At 40.7% G+C, this 17,816-nt stretch overlaps 1 pseudogene across 1 annotated transcript in view; it reads left to right on the top strand.

Moving 5' to 3' along the window:
- LOC310716095 (antigen peptide transporter 2-like) overlaps window positions 1–10,091 on the top strand; it is a 10,749-nt pseudogene extending 658 nt beyond the window's left edge. Inside the window, exons 1-11 of the transcript XR_014538242.1 lie at window positions 1–132; window positions 212–326; window positions 511–641; window positions 816–1,012; window positions 1,305–1,495; window positions 1,726–1,854; window positions 3,452–3,640; window positions 4,016–4,189; window positions 8,232–8,391; window positions 8,495–8,631; window positions 8,721–10,091. The exon at window positions 1–132 is cut by the window's left edge and continues 658 nt beyond it. The product of XR_014538242.1 is annotated as an antigen peptide transporter 2-like (transcript). The remainder of the gene's footprint in view (window positions 133–211; window positions 327–510; window positions 642–815; window positions 1,013–1,304; window positions 1,496–1,725; window positions 1,855–3,451; window positions 3,641–4,015; window positions 4,190–8,231; window positions 8,392–8,494; window positions 8,632–8,720) is intronic.
- The last annotated feature ends 7,725 nt before the right edge of the window (window positions 10,092–17,816 follow it).

The raw sequence follows: 17,816 nt of genomic DNA, 5'->3' as shown, positions 1-17,816 counted from the left end.
CTAACGGGGAAAGCAGCAGCAAAGAGAACAAGCAGAAAGCTCGAGTGCTCTTCATGAGAGTGATCCGCCTCTACAAACCTGACTATCTGTTCTTAATTGGGGCATCTGTATTTCTAGCCTTAGCTGTCCTCTGTAAGTAATTAGTGAATCCCCTGTGAATGATGTTTGAATGAAACATACATGTTTAGCTGAGATGTTCTTGTGTTTTCAGGTGAGATGTTTATCCCACTATACACAGGAAAGCTGATTGATATCCTGCAGACTGAATACAGCTGGAATGAATTTCTTTTAACAATAATATTAATGACATTTTTCTCTTTCGGAAGGTCAGTAAATAACAATACATTATGGAAGTTTATGTGTCAGTTTTCAGAGTGACCAACACTAATCCTACAATTAGTATTTATCAGCGCAGTCACATTTTCGAACTGTATTCTAAACAGTGCTCTATTCCAGTGTTACTGGGAGAAATATAAATTTTTAATTATAATGTTTCCTCCCCATCTTCAGTTCTTTCAGTGCAGGTTGTCGTGGAGGCCTGTTCACATGTGCAATTGGCAGATTTATCTCCAGAGTGAAGCATCAACTCTTCAGCTGCTTGCTTAAACAGGAAATTGGCTTTTTTGAGACTACAAAAACAGGTAGACTATTATGCATTTCCATCATGCATTTAACATGCTAACCCCAAAAATGTTTTGTGATGTGTAAAATGGCTACAATTAGAATAAAACTGATGGTATAATTGATTTTTTTTTTTTACTGTCTTCAGAATACAGTATAACAATATTTTTTTTATATTAATATTTGTTCACCAGGTGACATGACATCCAGATTGTCCACAGACACCAATCTCATGGCCGACGCTGTAGCTCTGAATGTGAACGTCCTTCTTCGGACCCTGATTAAGACCCTCGGGATGCTGTTTAATCTTTCCTGGAAGCTCACTGTATTGACACTGATGGAGACACCTTTGACTGGGTTGCTGCAGAACATCTATGACACACATTACCAGGTAATCAGCAAATAATCGTTGAATCGACATGTATATTAGTTGTACAGAATGAATCCATTTTTAGATTTGTTAATGCTGGTATTATTTATAAATGACTTGAAAATGTAAGAATGCCCCTTTCCATGTATTGTCTTTTGTTTTTGATTAGTTTTTTCTTCAGCACATTTAGTTATTTAAAATGTAATCTTGTTGTCATCAAAACAGTTTAGGATCGATTTAAATGTGAATGTTACACAATCATTACAATATATTATTATTTCACCTTTATTTTCCCGTTTTGTGCTTCCTATAGAGACTCTTAAAGATGTTGCAGGACTCTATTGCAAGAGCAAATGATGCTGCAGGAGAAGCTGTCTCAGGCATCAGGACAGTAAAGAGTTTTAATGCAAAGCAGAGTGAGAAGTGTCGCTATGATGAACGACTGATGGACACGCATAATATAAAGACTGAGCAGTCAGAGCAGTGTACCTGCTGGTGAAAAGGGTAAGTGTACAGCTTTAGTTGGAGTGACAGAATAAACACAATGACAATGAAATGCTGCATGCATAGTTTTCATGAGACCTAAATATATCAACAGACTATGATACAAATTAGTTAGCAAAGGTTAAAGAGCTTTTATATACAGTAATATGAAGTTTTTTTTTCTATTCTTCGGCAAAAACATTTACATGTGTAATTTTATTTATATGTGTGTTTCTGTGTGTTGTTTACAGCTTACAGAGTTGGGAGTCAAGGTGGCTATGTTATACTATGGTCATCTGTTTGTAATATATAAACAGATGACAATGGGAAATTTGGTGTCATTCATCCTTTACCAGTCAGATCTTGGGGACAATATTAGGGTAGGTGCACCATATAAATTAATTCCTAAAAATTCCTTCAATGAGGAAGCCTGTGTGTTTGTGTGTGTGTGTGTGTGTGTGTGTGTGTGTGTGTGTGTGTGTGTGGGTGTGTGTGTGGGTGGGTGGGTGGGTGGGTGTATGTGTGTGTGTGTGTCTTTTTTGCTTTAATTACGTGTACGGAAAAACAGTGCCCATAGAATTTTTGCCACTGTTCATAAAAATGATCAAAAAGCTGAATTCCTAAGGAAGAGCAAATAACTGCTGTAAAATGTAATTCCAAAAAAGTTAAGATGCTGTTCAATGATTTGCAAATACCATAAACCCATATTTTATTCACAATAGAACAAACTTTCTAATGTTAAACTGTATGTCCGTGCTAAGTAGAGACCACCTTGTGGCAATCAAAACAAGTTTAAAATAGAGTGTGCACTCTACCCTGATTGGTGGCTTGCTCCGTGCTTGACCAGACACGTTTTTATCCACTCATAAATAAGGAGGAACGACTGATTTCGCAAAATGTAGTTGAGTAAAAAACAAATATTTGACCTTAAAATGTAGTAAAGTTAAAGTAAAAGCCTCCCAAAATGGAAAGTACAGAAACATGAAAAAACTACTTAAATTCAGCAAAAAATTATACTTACTTCAGTACTGTCCACCGCTGGTATCTTTCGTTTCATGATGCACCAAATGTTTTTTGTGCAGCATCATCACAAATGTCACTAAATATGCCATGCTGTCTGGATGAAAGCATCTGTTGTTTTAAAACCTGTACAGGTATATACCCTTTAAGCATCGATATTTCCAGATGTGCAAGCTGCCCATTCCATAGGTAACTACCATCAGAGATGCAGGCTTTTGATCTGAGCACTGATAGCAAGTTAGATGGTCACCTCCTCTTTAGCCCAGAGGACACAGCATTCATGGTTTCTAAACAGAATTGAAAATTTTGATTTGTCTGACCATAGAACAGTTTTCCACTTTGCCTCAATTTATTTTAAATAAATTGGTCCAGAGAAGAGAGCTGCATTTCTGCATCATAGTCACAGTTCTTTGCTGATAAAGTCTAGACAATGATTTCTATAGTTGTTTCTGAACCTATGCAGTGATTTTCCATTGCAGAATCATGCATTTTTAATGCAGAGCAGTTTGAGGGCCCAAAGATCACGGGAATCTCTTGTCCCTTGCCCACAGAGATTTTTCCAGATTCTGTGAATCTTATGATGATCTTGTCAAGAGAGACTCTGGATCTCTAAAATAGTATTTTTACATCCTTCATGTTACTGAACTGTTGCCAATAATTAGCATTATTAGTTGCAATCTGTTCCTGTTTATTTTTTAGTAGCACTTAATATGTTTTGATACATGTTGCGGCCATCAAATTGAAAACTACAAATTTTTCTTCTTTCTACATTTCCTCAATTAAACATTTGAAATGTTTTCTATGTTTTATTGTGTATAAAATATAGGTTTTGACAAAATTCCTGAGTAATTGTATTTTGTTTTAAATTACATTTTAAACAACATCCCAACAATTTTGGAACTGATGTTTGTGTGTATGTGTTTACACACAGTATAGATACAAGGCTATATCTTCCAGACTTTAATTGAAAAATTTGGAGACATGCTGAACTCTGTTGGTGCTGCTGGGAAGGTGTTTGAGTACCTGGACCGCAAGCCTCGAGTGACGACTGATGGGACCCTGGAGCTAGAGGAAATGAAGGGACACATCAGCTTTCATAACATCACCTTCTCTTACCCAACACGTCCTGACCGAAATGTGCTGGAGGTGATTAGTACGACATGAACATAACATGCTGAATAAAAATATTGACAATGATGTGTTAAGATTTACTAGGTATTTTGCAATATTCTTGTTAAAAGCTTCTTGGCTAAATATACAAGTGTTGCTGAATTCTTGATTCTTGACTGGTCAGGAGTTGTTGGATAATATCTTGTAACAGCAGCTCTAATAACAGTTCCTCATTCTAATTTACTTATATATTATACTTAAGCCTATTGATCATTTTTCTCATACCAGCATTTCACTGTGGCATTTTATTCCGTAATTATGAAATCTGACACTCTTAAAACACACTTACTTTTTACACTCTGTCGATTAATGCATTAAGCACATTGCAATGTCTCTGTCTGTTTTATTTAGGACTTCAGTTTGGAGCTGAAACCTTGTAAAATGACTGCCCTGGTTGGGATTTCTGGTGGTGGGAAAAGCACTTGTGTTAGTTTGCTGCAAAGGTTTTATCAGCCTCAGCAGGGAGAGATCCTGCTAGATGGACAGCCTCTGCAGAACTACCAGCACAGATACCTGCATGGCAAGGTAATGTCAGACATTTATTATATCAATATTACATAATATACAACACATTATTTTTTATTGTGTCAATATCAGTGGTGGACGAAAAGTACACAAACCATGCACTTGAGTAAAAACAGAGACCCAGTAGATAAAATATGACTCCAGTAAAAGTGCCCCTCTAAACTTTCACTTGAGTAAAAGAACAAAAGTATTTGCTATTAAATGTAGTATTCAAAATACTATGATTTATTATGGCTAATGTCCTATTATTATTTTTGTCACAAGGCTTTTGCTTAATCAACTAACTATCAACTTTTATGTGAAAAGACTATAATGTTACTCTTAGCCCACTGATCTATTATAGAATGATACAGTGCATCTGGAAAGTATTCACAGCGCTTTACTTTTTCCACATTTTATTATGTTACGGCCTTATCCAAAAATGGATTAAATTAATTATTTTCCTAAAAATTCTACAATACATTACATACAATGACAATGTGAAAGACGTTTGTTCAAGATCTTTGCAAATTTATTAAAAAAAAAATAAAATCACCTGACCAAGATGAGTTTCCGAGCGAGTTCTATTAAAAATTTAAGAATGATATATTTATGATAAAAATACGATAAATTTTTATTAGAACTCGCTCGGAAACCCAAATAGGGGTCACTGTCTTGTGCCATAGTGTTGTCCTTTGTTGTCTCTTCTATTTGTGTTGTTAATTGAACCACTAGATGTGGTTCCCTGGTGGTCTAGTGGTTAGAATGCAGTGCTCTCACTGCTGCGGCCTGGGTTCGATCCCTGGTCAAGTTACCAACCCCAGCCATTAGGGTTACACAAGCCAATGTACTCTTAGTACCGGTCCCAAGCCTGGATAAATGGGCAGGGTTGTGTTAGGAAGGGCATCCAGCATCAAAACATGTGGCAAATCAAACATGTGTATAATGAATACGGATGATCCCCTGTGGCGACCCCTAATGGGAGAAGCTGTAAGAAAGTTATTTGTAATTGAAACGCTAGCTGTAGCTTTAAGTGAGAAGGCTGCCAATAAGGGAATACACAGAGAAAGCACCTCTTTATGCATATGCATATGCTATGCTTGTATACCCGTCTCATCCATTTGCAAGCTTGCCAGCTCTGATTGGACTGTTAGATGATTTTGGCAAAATTTCAGGATATAAAATTAATACACTAAAAAATGAACTTATGCTTTTAAATTCTACATCCCATTCGACAGTAACTCTGCTCCATTTAAAATAAGTACCGAAAAAATTTAAATACTTTCCCCAATATGGCTCCCTCTAGAAAAAGCCTCCTGTAAAATGTCCGCTCTACTTTGTACAGTTGTCCCTTAATTTATTGCGGTTCAAATCTCATGGCCCTTTATCGCGATTTTTAATTTGGCACATAACTATTTTGTTTTGTGAATAGTCCTGATTTATTGCAAAAAGTGTTAACTTAAATTGAATTGTTTTTATTTAGTATTATGTTGAAATAAGATAATTTATTAATAGAAATATAATTATTAATGATAAAATTAAGTAAAAGTATACCTAAAATACTGTACAGTGTGTATCATACATTTACACTAAACAAAGAACACGTAGCGTTGTGTACAAAATCGTGGTGCTGGGATGCTAAAAATCTATATTATACGGCTGGATTTTTGAGGTGGCATCATTTTGGCACATCACTACCACGATAAATGGGGGACGACTGTACAAAGATGCCTCTTTCGGACCCAGTGTCTAGATACAATCTGAATACAATTGTTAGAGCACCTTTTAAAACCTGTAATCACTTTAGACAAGCTTTTTCGCTTACTGATCTCTCAATGCGTTTTACAAATCAACCCACTTTTCAAAAATAATAAAGGTATTTATTATTCTATGATTTCTTCACAAAGTGTAACATCTCTAATGAAATTGAAATGACAACAGGAAAGTGAACTTGACTTGCTTTTTTCAGAGGAAACATTGCAAGATATTATCAACAAAATTCATTCAACTTCAATTTGTTTACGACATATAATTATCCAGTTCAAAGTAGTTCACCGTCTACACTAGACAAAAGCAAAATTATCAACATTTTCATTAAATATTGATTCCTTGTGCAATAGGTGCTGAGCTGAGATCATACACGTGTTTTGTTCAGATCAAAATCACTTCTGCCACTCTTTTCTTCACTTCTCTAACACACTCTCCATTACTTTGCACTGTTGACCCCAAGTACTTAAACTTCTCCACCTTCACCACCTCTTCTCCCTACAACCGGACCACTGAACTGCCCTCCCTCTCATTCACACACAGGTACTCTGTCTTACTCCTACTGACTTTCATTCTCCTTTTCTCCAGCGTGTACCTCCACCTCTCCAGGCTCTTCTCAACCTGCTCGATAAATCTCACCACAAATAACAATATCATCCGCAAACATCATAAGCCCTGGAGACTCCTGTCTTAAGTCATCCTTCAACCTGTCTGTCACCAATGCAAACAGGAAAGTTCTCAAAGCCAATCTTTGATGCAATCCCATCCTTCATGCTTAATGAAAACCCTAACGACCCTAAGCACACAGCCAAGATAACAAAGGAGTGGGACAACTCCTTGAGTGGACGAGCCAGAATCCAGACTTGAACCCGTTTGAACATCTCTGGGAAGATCTGAAAATGGCTGTGCGCCAAACGCTCCCCATCAAATATGATGGGGCTTGAGAGGTTCTGCAAAAAAGAATGGGAGAAACTGACCAAAAATAGTTTGTAGCATCAACAAGCTTGTAGCATCATACTCAAAAAGACTTGGTGCTGTAATTGGTACCAAAAGTGCTTCAACACAGTATTGAGCAAAGGCTGTGAATATTTACATACGTAAAAAAAAAAAAAAAAAAAAAAAAAAACATTAGGGGGAGTGGTGGCTCCAGCGGTTAAGGCGCTGGGTTGCCGATCAGAGTCTGGGGTTTGAGCCCCGGTATCGCCAGGCTGCCACTCTTGGGCCCTTGAGCAAGGCCCTTAACCCTCTATGCTCCGGGGGTCCCTTACGAGGGAAATATCAAGGTCCGTGACGTCGGAGTGACGTGGGGCCGCCTTCCCGTGGGCTCACCACCTGCAGGAGGGACCGTAAGGGACGGTGCTGTGAGGATTGGGCAGCAGTCGAAGGCGGGGTATGCCTGCTTTGACTGCTGCCCCCGCGACCGAACGGATAAGCGGGAGAAAAAAATAATAATAAATAAAAAATTAATGAAAAAAAAAATTCTAACTCAAACAAGATTTCAGGTTGTTATTATGGGGTATTGTTTGTAGAATTTTGAGGATTTTAAGGTTGTAACAAAAAAAATGTTGAAAAAGTAAAGTGCTGTAAATACTTTCTGGATGCACTGTATTAATGAGTCAAACACTGGTTGATATCTATTAAAATATTAGTCCAAAACCTTCTTTTTAACTACATCAACAAAAAAAACCCACACAAATAAGACCACGGGTGTTGTGGCAAGTTAGAGCCAGGAGTTTCTTCCAAAATTTACTGTATTACTCTCAAAATGTTTTGCTTGTTGTTAAACTGATGCTGAACTGTATGTTGGTGATAAGTAGATACACCAAGCAGTAATCAAAACAAGTTCAAAACAGAGTGTGTGCTCTTTTCTGATTGGTGGATTGCTGCGTGATTGACCAGTTAAGTTTTTATCTTAATAAATAAAAAGAAATGACTGATTTTGCAAAATGTAGTTGAGTAAAAAGTAAGATATTTGACTTTAAATTGTAGTAAAGTTAAAGTAAAAGTCTTTCCAAATGGAAATACATCAGTAGAGTACAGATACACAAAAAAGCTACTTAATAAATTACATTTACTCTGTTACTGTCCACCACTGTTACTGTCTGCCATTATGGGCTTATATTGTGTGCGTTAGTAGTGCATAGATTTTAGTAATACTACATCAGTTTGGCTTCTATAAATTAACTCACACAATTTAAAAATTGTTACATTAATCATAATCTGTTAAGTTTGACTCTAAACTAGCTGCAACTCAGATCTTCATCACATTGATTCCATTTATGATTCTCTTTTGCAGATTGTAGCAGTGGGCCAGGAGCCTGTTCTCTTCTCTGGTACCGTGCGGGACAATATTGCTTACGCACTGCCAGACTGTTCACTTGAGAGAATTAAGGAGGCAGCACGCAAGGCCAATGCGCATGAATTTATCTGTCAGTTACAGAAAGGTTATGACACAGGTAAGGTATACTAAAATGATGATTAGTTGATGATTAGGCTTTAATTTTACACACAGTATTTTTTAATGTTTAATACCACTTTTTGAGAAACATTGTTTTACAGACGTAGGTGAACGAGGAAGTCTTCTTGGTAGCAGTCAGAGGCAGCGCATTGCGATCGCCAGAGCTCTAATCAGAGAGCCACAGGTTATATTACTGGATGAGATCACAAGCTTTCTAGATCCTAAGAGTGAACAAACGGTACATATAAACACATACAGTATACACACATAAATACAAAGTGCATCCACAATAACTCTTTAACATCAAACTTTAAATTGTTTAATCAGGTTCAACAAGCCCTGGCCAACGGCCCCAAACAGACCTTACTGGTAATTGCACACAAGCTGAAGACCATTGAGAAGGCAGACCATATTGTTGTGATTGACAAGGGGGGGATTTTGGAGCAAGGCAGTCATGAGGAACTCATGAGGAAGGAAGGACATTACTACAAACTCAAAGAGAAACTCTTTACTGAAAATAACAGTAACAGTTAATGGTAAACAAAAAGAACCAAGCAAGTTTAATCTTTATACTTGCCAGCATTAAGACGTCATTAACATACAGTACAATCATAATCATACATGCCAATGTTGGCATTCTGCAATGTTTCAGATGTTTCCCAAGCTACAAAAGATATATTTGTATATGTTGGAAGTTGTAGATAAAGAGATAAATAGTTTTTGGATCTTTTTTTTTTTTTTTTACTTTTGAGTGGGATGTACATATTTATATGAATATCTATTGGTGTAATAGTAATTTATCTTCCACTGAATCAAAATACAAAACAAACAAATAATAATAATTTGTTCATTTAGAATATATGTATTTTTTTTTAGGTAGAAAAAAACAAACAAGAAAACAGATACAGTTAGAAATGTGCATTTATATTTAGATTTACAGTATTTAGCAGAGGCCCTTATCCAGACCAATGTACAAAAGTGCTTTGAGTCTCTATCACTGTATCAACACTGGAACACTATGTTGCAGACTTTTTTAAGGACATAAAACAAGTAGGGAACAAGTGATAGTTTAAGTGTTTCAGGAAGAGGTAGGTCATCACCGGTTGTTTAAAGTTAGGTAGTGATTCAGCTGTTCAGACATCTTGAGGAAGAACATTCAACCACCTCCGTGCCAGCACAGGGAAGAGTCTTAATGTATACCTACCTCTTAACCTGAGATAAGGTGGGACCAGAAATGAAGTGTTTTAATAAACTGTTTACCATGTGTTACTAGTGACAGCCTTGAACCTCTGTTCTCATTGTAAAATGTCATCATGGTGTGTTATGGAGTTTTTTTCTTATTTCAAATTGAACACAAGGTGAAGAATATTCCATTACTATAAGTGAATGCAAAAATAAATCATTTTTGCCTCTGGAGTAATGAGATTTGTGTTTGTGTTTCATGCTCATTCGTTCTTTTGTTGAAGCTCCATGTCTGATATAGCATCTCCTTAGCTAGCTGATGTCTTCTCCCACTTAAAACTTTTCAATAAATTCTCGTTTGAATGCTTGATTTTATTTATTTGCATTTCATTTTTCTTTTCACACCTATTCTCAGTATTGCATTCTACCTTTTTAATTTGTATTACTTTGCCTCACAAAATGAATGTGTCACTTTGACATTTCTATAATCAATAAACATCTCATGTGGTAGTGTTTCTACCCCCTTTTTTTTATTTTTATTTCTGTTCTTGGAACACACTCTGATAGGAAAACAGTTTGTTGTGGCGTGTGTGTGTGTGTGTGTGTGTGTGTATTATTTTAGCTTTTCAATGCTTACAGTAAAATCTTTAGTTGATGCCCTCTGCTGGTAAAAAACAGGCATAACATTATGACATTATAACATTATGATTGGTGAATCATAATGGCACCTGTTATGGGTCAGGCCTGCCACTGATGGACACCAAACACATAAAGTTAATCAGTTCATTCTTCTCTGATATTTAGTCCCCTTTTTACTGCTTTTAAGTACATGTCAGAACCTTTAAACTCAAAGGCCTCTAAAACGTATACTTTTCTTGAATCCATTGTTAGAAACATTCAATGTTTTATAGTGACAAAGTAAAACTTTTCTATGCTTTTCTATGCCTGTGAAAAAAATAAAAGACCTGTGCTTCCCTGAAGAATTTAGAAGTTGGGAAATTACAGATGGTCTACATCCAAACCTGTACACAAAAGTGAAAACCTTCCTCCGCAAATCAAAAATTAAAATAAGATAGCTGGAGATAATAAATGTAGAATCTATAATTAGAGTTCTAATTATTTGTGGGTTTTTTTATTATTTATATTTGATTTTATACATAATTTTATTTATTCTCTAGACAACAAAATGGCATAATCTGATATTTCTATCTGTTAGGAGATATCGGATGTCAATTATTCAGTATGCGGTGAGAAGAAAGGAAATGATAGACAGATAGATAGATAGATAGATAGATAGATAGATAGATAGATAGATAGATAGATAGATAGATAGATAGATAGATAGATAGATAGATAGATAGATAGATAGATAGATAGATAGATAGATAGATAGATAGATAGATAGCAGATTTGTGCACTCAGAAACACACACACACACACACGAAAAGTAATGGGTTTTAACTGCTTTTAATGTACAGAAGGTATGAAAAAACAATCAAAAGTTCACCCTTGAAAACAGTATGACTTCAATTTATTGGCCTTGCTCAATTCCTTGACTGATACATTTGTAACCCTGTCTGAATTTAAATCTCTCGAAAACTACTGTGTTCCCCGAAAATAAGATATACCTCAAAAATAAGCCCCATGTTTTTTTCAAGGTACTTGTAATTTAAGCCCTACCCCAAAAATAAGCTCTAGTTAAGATTGTCAGCCAGCATTTACAGTAGTACCATAGGTCTGTTGCAACACACGATGATGTATTAATTGATAAAATATTAACATTAATATTATATAATAATTATAATAATTATTATAGTAATATAAACTTAATATATTATAATAATAATTATCATAGTAATATAACATCAATATAATACCGGTCATATAAATTATAATTACTGTAAGTATTTGTAAATACCCAAGTAGATTGTTATACATGAAAATAAGACATTCCACGAAAATAATCTCGACCGTGTCTTTTGGAGCAAAAATTTATATTAGACCCAGTCTTATTTTCAGGAAAACACGGTTTATGAAAAAAAAGTGTGGTTTTGCCATACTAACTAAAAGCATAAATATTTGTGGACATCTGTCCATAAGATATATATGCACTTTATGTTACAAATTACCTATTTTCAGCTTCAGACCAAGGCCACATCTCTCTGTTAGTTTTACTAGATCTTTGTCAGGGATTCACCCTGCCACGCCCCCCTCTGTAGCTGTCAGGGATTCACCCTGCCACGCCCCCGTCTGTAGCTGTCAGAGATCCACCCTGCCACGCCCCCCTCGATAGCAGTCACGCTGCTTCCCAAGATTACCGACAGCTGTGGCTCATGAAAGATCAGACTACATAAACTCACGTTCTTGAGTCACAGGCTGTCGGTCGTTATATTGTCAAGCTGGACAATCGCGTGGCTGCTTGACCGGCGGCTGTATATGCGAATTCCACTTCCGACTTGGATTACTCATTGCCGAAGGCTTTATGGATTATGCTTGGGACATTCGAACTCATAGCGGACAACGCGTATCGAGGGGATGTCTTTGTTTGTTGTTTTCAACGGCTTATGAGTGTTTTTGTGTTGTACGGTTGTTGAAATAAAAGGACAATGATCGGACTATATCGGCTTCCGCGTCTGCAGCCTGACAGAACGACCGACCTATACCGAACGCGGATTCGCCATTCCGCGATTCCGACCGCAACGGATCGGCAGCTGAACCCGGCTTCGGATTTCCTCCGGAAGCTCAGTGCCGCTTCTCGCGGTTCAGATCCACAGAAGCCGGATCATGAGAGCGCGGCTGCGCCACGCCCCTCAGAGAGCGCAAGGGGATTACCGGCTCGTTACTCGGGGAAAAAAGACGAATTGGGCGGATTTCTGCAAGGCATCGGCGAGTATGTGGCTGTTAACATTTCCCGGTTTCCATCCGAACGAGCCAAGATTGCCCTCTGTATTTCCCTCCTGTCTGGAGAAGTTCTTGCCAAAGCCAGCTCACTATGGAGCGCCAAAGGCTCACTCGCCGAATTCAGCGGGCTGCTTCTGGGGAAGTTGGGGATAGAGGTGGTGCCGCACCGCCACAGAGTCTTCACGAGAGCGCCGCGCCGCCACAGAGTCTTCACGAGAGCGCCGCGCCGCCACAGAGTCTTCACGAGAGCGCCGCGCCGCCACAGAGTCTTCACGAGAGCGCCGCGCCGCCACAGAGTCTCCAGGAGCATGCTTTCCCGCCACAGAGTCGTCACGAGAGCGCCGCGCCGACACCTCCGGTCACAGAAGGCGAAGTGACTCCTCCGAGTCCCTCTCCAGACGACGCCACATCCCAGAGCCCCTTCCAAGGCGACATCTCGCCCGCGGAAAGCTCGGCTCTGCCCCAGGACCTCCAAGAGAGCTCCGCCCAGCTCCAGGTCCCTCCAGAGAGCTCCGCCCAGCTCCAGGTCCCTCCAGAGAGCTCCGCCCAGCTCCAGGTCCCTCCAGAGAGCTCCGCCCAGCTCCAGGTCCCTCCAGAGAGCTCCGCCCAGCTCCAGGTCCCTCCAGAGAGCTCCGCCCAGCTCCAGGTCCCTCCAGAGAGCTTGTCTCCGCTCCAGGCTCCTCCCGAGAGCTCGTCTCCGCTCCAGGCTCCTCCCGAGAGCTCGTATCCGCCTCCGAGCGACCCCACGAGCTCGTCTCCGCTTCAGTGTCCCAAAGAGAGCTCCACTGATGTCGTGGACCTCCAGGCGAGCCCTTCTCCGCTCGTGGATCTCCAGGCAGGCTTCACCTCATTTCCAGGCTGCTCAGTAGGCTCCGATCTGCTCCTAAGGGGCCCAAGGAGCGCCCCTACGCCCAGGGGTTTCCCTGTGCACTCACCCCGGCTCCAGGACTGCGAAAGGGAAGTTGAACCGCTGCCCCCGGGTTCCACCGACGGCGACGGCTCACCCCACAGTCCCGCAGAAGGTGACGGCTCGTCTCCAGCGCCCGCAGAAGGCGACGGCTCGTCTCCAGCGCCCGCAGAAGGCGACGGCTCGTCTCCAGCGCCCGCAGAAGGCGACGGCTCGTCTCCAGCGCCCGCAGAAGGCGACGGCTCGTCTCCAGCGCCCGCAGAAGGCGACGGCTCGTCTCCAGCGCCCGCAGAAGGCGACGTTTTGCCCCCGGGCTCCACAGAAGGCGACGGCTCGTCTCCAGCGCCCGCAGAAGGCGACGTTTCGCCCCCGGGCTCCACAGAAGGCGACGTTTCGCCCCCGGGCTCCGCGGAAGGCGACGTTTCGCCCCCGGGCTCCACGCAGGGCGACGTTTCGCCCCCGGGCTCCACGCAGGGCGACGTTTCGCCCCCGGGCTCCACGCAGGGCGACGTTTCGCCCACGGGCTCCACGCAGGGCGACGTTTCGCCCACGGGCTCCACAGAAGGCGACGTTTCGCCCCCGGGCTCCACGCAGGGCGACGTTTCGCCCCCGGGCTCCACGCAGGGCGACGTTTCGCCCCCGGGCTCCACGCAGGGCGACGTTTCGCCCCCGGGCTCCACGCAGGGCGAAGGATCGCATCCAGGCTCCACGCAGGGCGAAGGATCGCATCCAGGCTCCACGCAGGGCGAAGGATCGCATCCAAGCTCCACAGAGGGCGACGTCTCGCCCCCAGGTCCTCTTCAGGACGACGGATCGCCCACAGGATCCCCGCATGGCGACGTCGGCCCTCCAGGTCCCTCTGACGGCGACGTCGGTCCTCCAGGTCCCTCTGACGGCGACGTCGGTCCTCCAGGTCCCTCTGACGGCGACGTCGGCCCTCCAGGTCCCTCTGACGGCGACGTCGGTCCTCCAGGTCCCTCTGACGGCGACGTCGGTCCTCCAGGTCCCTCTGACGGCGACGTCGGCCCTCCAGGTCCCTCAGAGGGTGGTACGACATTCCTGGTCTCCGCCCGGGACGTCCTCCACTCCCCGGTCATTGTCATGGTTGGCGTCCAGTTCCGGCCAACCATGACTTCAATCCCCGCCAGGGGCTTTACTCAGCCTCCCGTCAGCACCGAGGGCGTGGCTCCGTTCCGGATCTTCCTGCAAGGTGTTGTTCCATGCCGGCTCTCCGCAGAGGATGCTCACCATGCCTCCGTTGCTCCCAGGCGTCTAAGGAGGCCTTCCTCGGAGTGCCCTGGCCCGCCTGGCATAGGTGGGTTTTGGGGCGTCAGGTGTCGCCCCTGGAGGGGGGGGTACTGTCAGGGATTCACCCTGCCACGCCCCCCTCTGTAGCTGTCAGGAATTCACCCTGCCACGCCCCCGTCTGTAGCTGTCAGAGATCCACCCTGCCACGCCCCCCTCGATAGCAGTCACGCTGCTTCCCAAGATTACCGACAGCTGTGGCTCATGAAAGATCAGACTACATAAACTCACGTTCTTGAGTCACAGGCTGTCGGTCGTTATATTGTCAAGCTGGACAATCGCGTGGCTGCTCGACCGGCGGCTGTATATGCGAATTCCACTTCCGACTTGGATTACTCATTGCCGAAGGCTTTATGGATTATGCTTGGGACATTCGAACTCATAGCGGACAACGCGTATCGAGGGGATGTCTTTGTTTGTTGTTTTCAACGGCTTATGAGTGTTTTTGTGTTGTACGGTTGTTGAAATAAAAGGACAATGATCGGACTATATCGGCTTCCGCGTCTGCAGCCTGACAATCTTAGTGCTGCATGTGACACTATAGCATGACTTTTTCCTGGATTGCTTACAGAATTACATCAGCATTCAGGGACAGGCATTAAGCTGGTTTAAATCCTACCTGTCTGATAGTTACCATTTTGTAGATTTAAATGGAGAGCTATCCAGGTTAATGCAAGTAAATTATGGGATGCCACAAGGTTCAGTTCTAGGAACCCTGCTTTTCACAATATACATGCTTCCCTTGGGAAATATATTTTAGAAGGCAAAAGATTAGCTTCCACTGTTATGCTGATGATACCAGATATATATCTCATTAAAACCAGACGATACAGCTCAATTGGCTCGGTGAACTGAATGTGTTTGAGAATTGAAAGATTTGATGAAGCATAACTTTCTATTATTTAATTCTGATAAGACAGAGATTTTGCTCAAGAACCATACACAGAAGCTCCAGCATTTTAACCTGCATTTAGAAGCATGTACTGTAACTACTAGTTCAAGAGTAAAAGACCTGGGAGTTATTTTAGACAGCAACTTGTCATATCAACCATATTACAAAAACAGCCTTCTTCCACCTTAGAAATATTGCTAAGGTAAGAAACATGTCTATATCTAATGCAGAGAAGCGCGTCCATGCATTCATGACCTCCAGACTCGACTATTGTAATGCATTTCTAGGTCGATGTCCTGCATCATTAATAAACAAGCTCCAGAATCGAGCAGCCAGAGTTCTCACAAGGTCGAGAAAATATGACCATATAACCCCAATCTTATCATCCCTACTCTGGCTACCTGTTAAGTTTCGAATCGACTACAAACTATTGCTACTTACCTACAAAGCCCTAAATGGTTTAGCTACCATGTATCTATCCAGCCTTCTAACACACTCCTTGAAATTTTAAAACACTGGCGTTCTAGTAGTTCCTAGAATAGCAAAGTCCACTAAAGGCAGTAAAGCATTTTCGCGTTTAGCTCCTAAACTTTGGAAAAGTCTTCCTGACAGTGTTCGGGACTCAGTACTCAGTTGTACTGTAGCTCAGTGGTTAAAGCTCTGGGTTACTGACCCGAAGGTGTGGGGTTTAAGCCCTGGTATCACCAAGCTGCCACCTTTGAGCGAGCTCATTAACCGTCTGTGCTCCAGGGGTGCTGTATCATGGCTAACCCTGGGCTCTAGCCCCAAATTTCAAACCAGCTGGGATATGTGAAGATTTCACTGTAATGTATATCTGGCAAATAATGGCTCTTCTTCTATTCAGTTGTGCTAGATTTCTACAAGTGATTTGTACAAGACAGATTTGTTTGGACATCAAAGAGTTTTTTCAGTGTCCATTCAAAAAAGGTTTGACAATTATGTTTGATTTGACTTGTTAAATTCAATTCAGGTTTGAATTAAATTAACATTTTTGTATAAATGTAAAAGTTGTTTAAAAATGTTTAACTGGATTAAATAGAATAGGCATCGATCATCTAGTAATGACACCAATAACAATTTTATGAAAGAAAGATTCATTTAGATTTACACAAATAAACAAAAACATCTATTTCAATAAAAAACTATACATACATAATAGAAAACATTTTGCTTTTCAGTGAAAAAAATTATACCATAATAAAAATATATATTTTTATTATGGTATTATTACAATAAAAAATATATTTCTATTATTATAATACCATAATAAAAATATAGATTTTTATTATGGTATTATTATGTGTTTTTAGTCTTGTTCTATGGACAGAAACTTTTAATGCATTTAAATTAAAACCAAAGCAAAATGTAGCTAACAGAACAGGATGCAGTCAAACTTTCAATGCATTATGAGACAGTATTCATTAAACACCAATATCCTGATCAACAGTACACAGTGTTTTGTTTTAATGACTCTATAAAGAGGAAGCAAATATTCAAATCTAGACTGGAGTCTAACAATATTAGTGTTAGGAAATGTTATTGACTGTTCTAATTAATATGTTATCCAACGCAATGTTACAAATAATTAATTAAAACTTAAGAGACACCAACAGACCTCAAATATAAAAAGTTTAGAATAATTGTTTCTCTTCACTACCAAATCATTCTTATTCATCTTATTAGCACATTAGCAAGCTTAGTTGTAGTTCACCTATGCAGTCTGATCTTTTTATCTTCTGATCTTTATCTCGTTTATCTCTGATCTGTGAAAAGGTGACATTTTTTTGCCACAACATTGTCCTGAGATATCTTGCTTTTGGGAAAAATAAAATAATCTGTGATATTTTGTACACTTTTCAGAAGATTGATCATTGCAGTTCATTCGTTCATTCTACACATTTAATTAATTAATCAGTCGTCGTCCCAGGGTTGCCAGATTTATGTTTGACTGCTAGTTTTACAAATAAAAGCTTTTCGTCTGTACATAGAGTTTTGGGTGTTTGGCGCACATTATATAATTTATTCTATTAATCTCATTATCTTTGCTTGCAACAAAAAAATAACAAGTCTGCCAGCATGTAACACATAACAGATAGATAGAAATCTGTGAACAAAATGTAAAATGTGCATGCAAAATATGTCTTGAAGCTGACTAATCAGTTGCTAGGCAGACTTCAGATTTATAGGTTTATAGAAAGGCAACGCTTATCGCCTC

The sequence above is a fragment of the Silurus aristotelis genome, assembly GCF_946808225.1.
Source record: "Silurus aristotelis genome assembly, chromosome: 20".
NCBI lineage: Eukaryota > Metazoa > Chordata > Actinopteri > Siluriformes > Siluridae > Silurus > Silurus aristotelis.
Note: the sequence above shows the minus strand (reverse complement) of the source record. Positions and strands in the feature narration are given on the sequence as shown.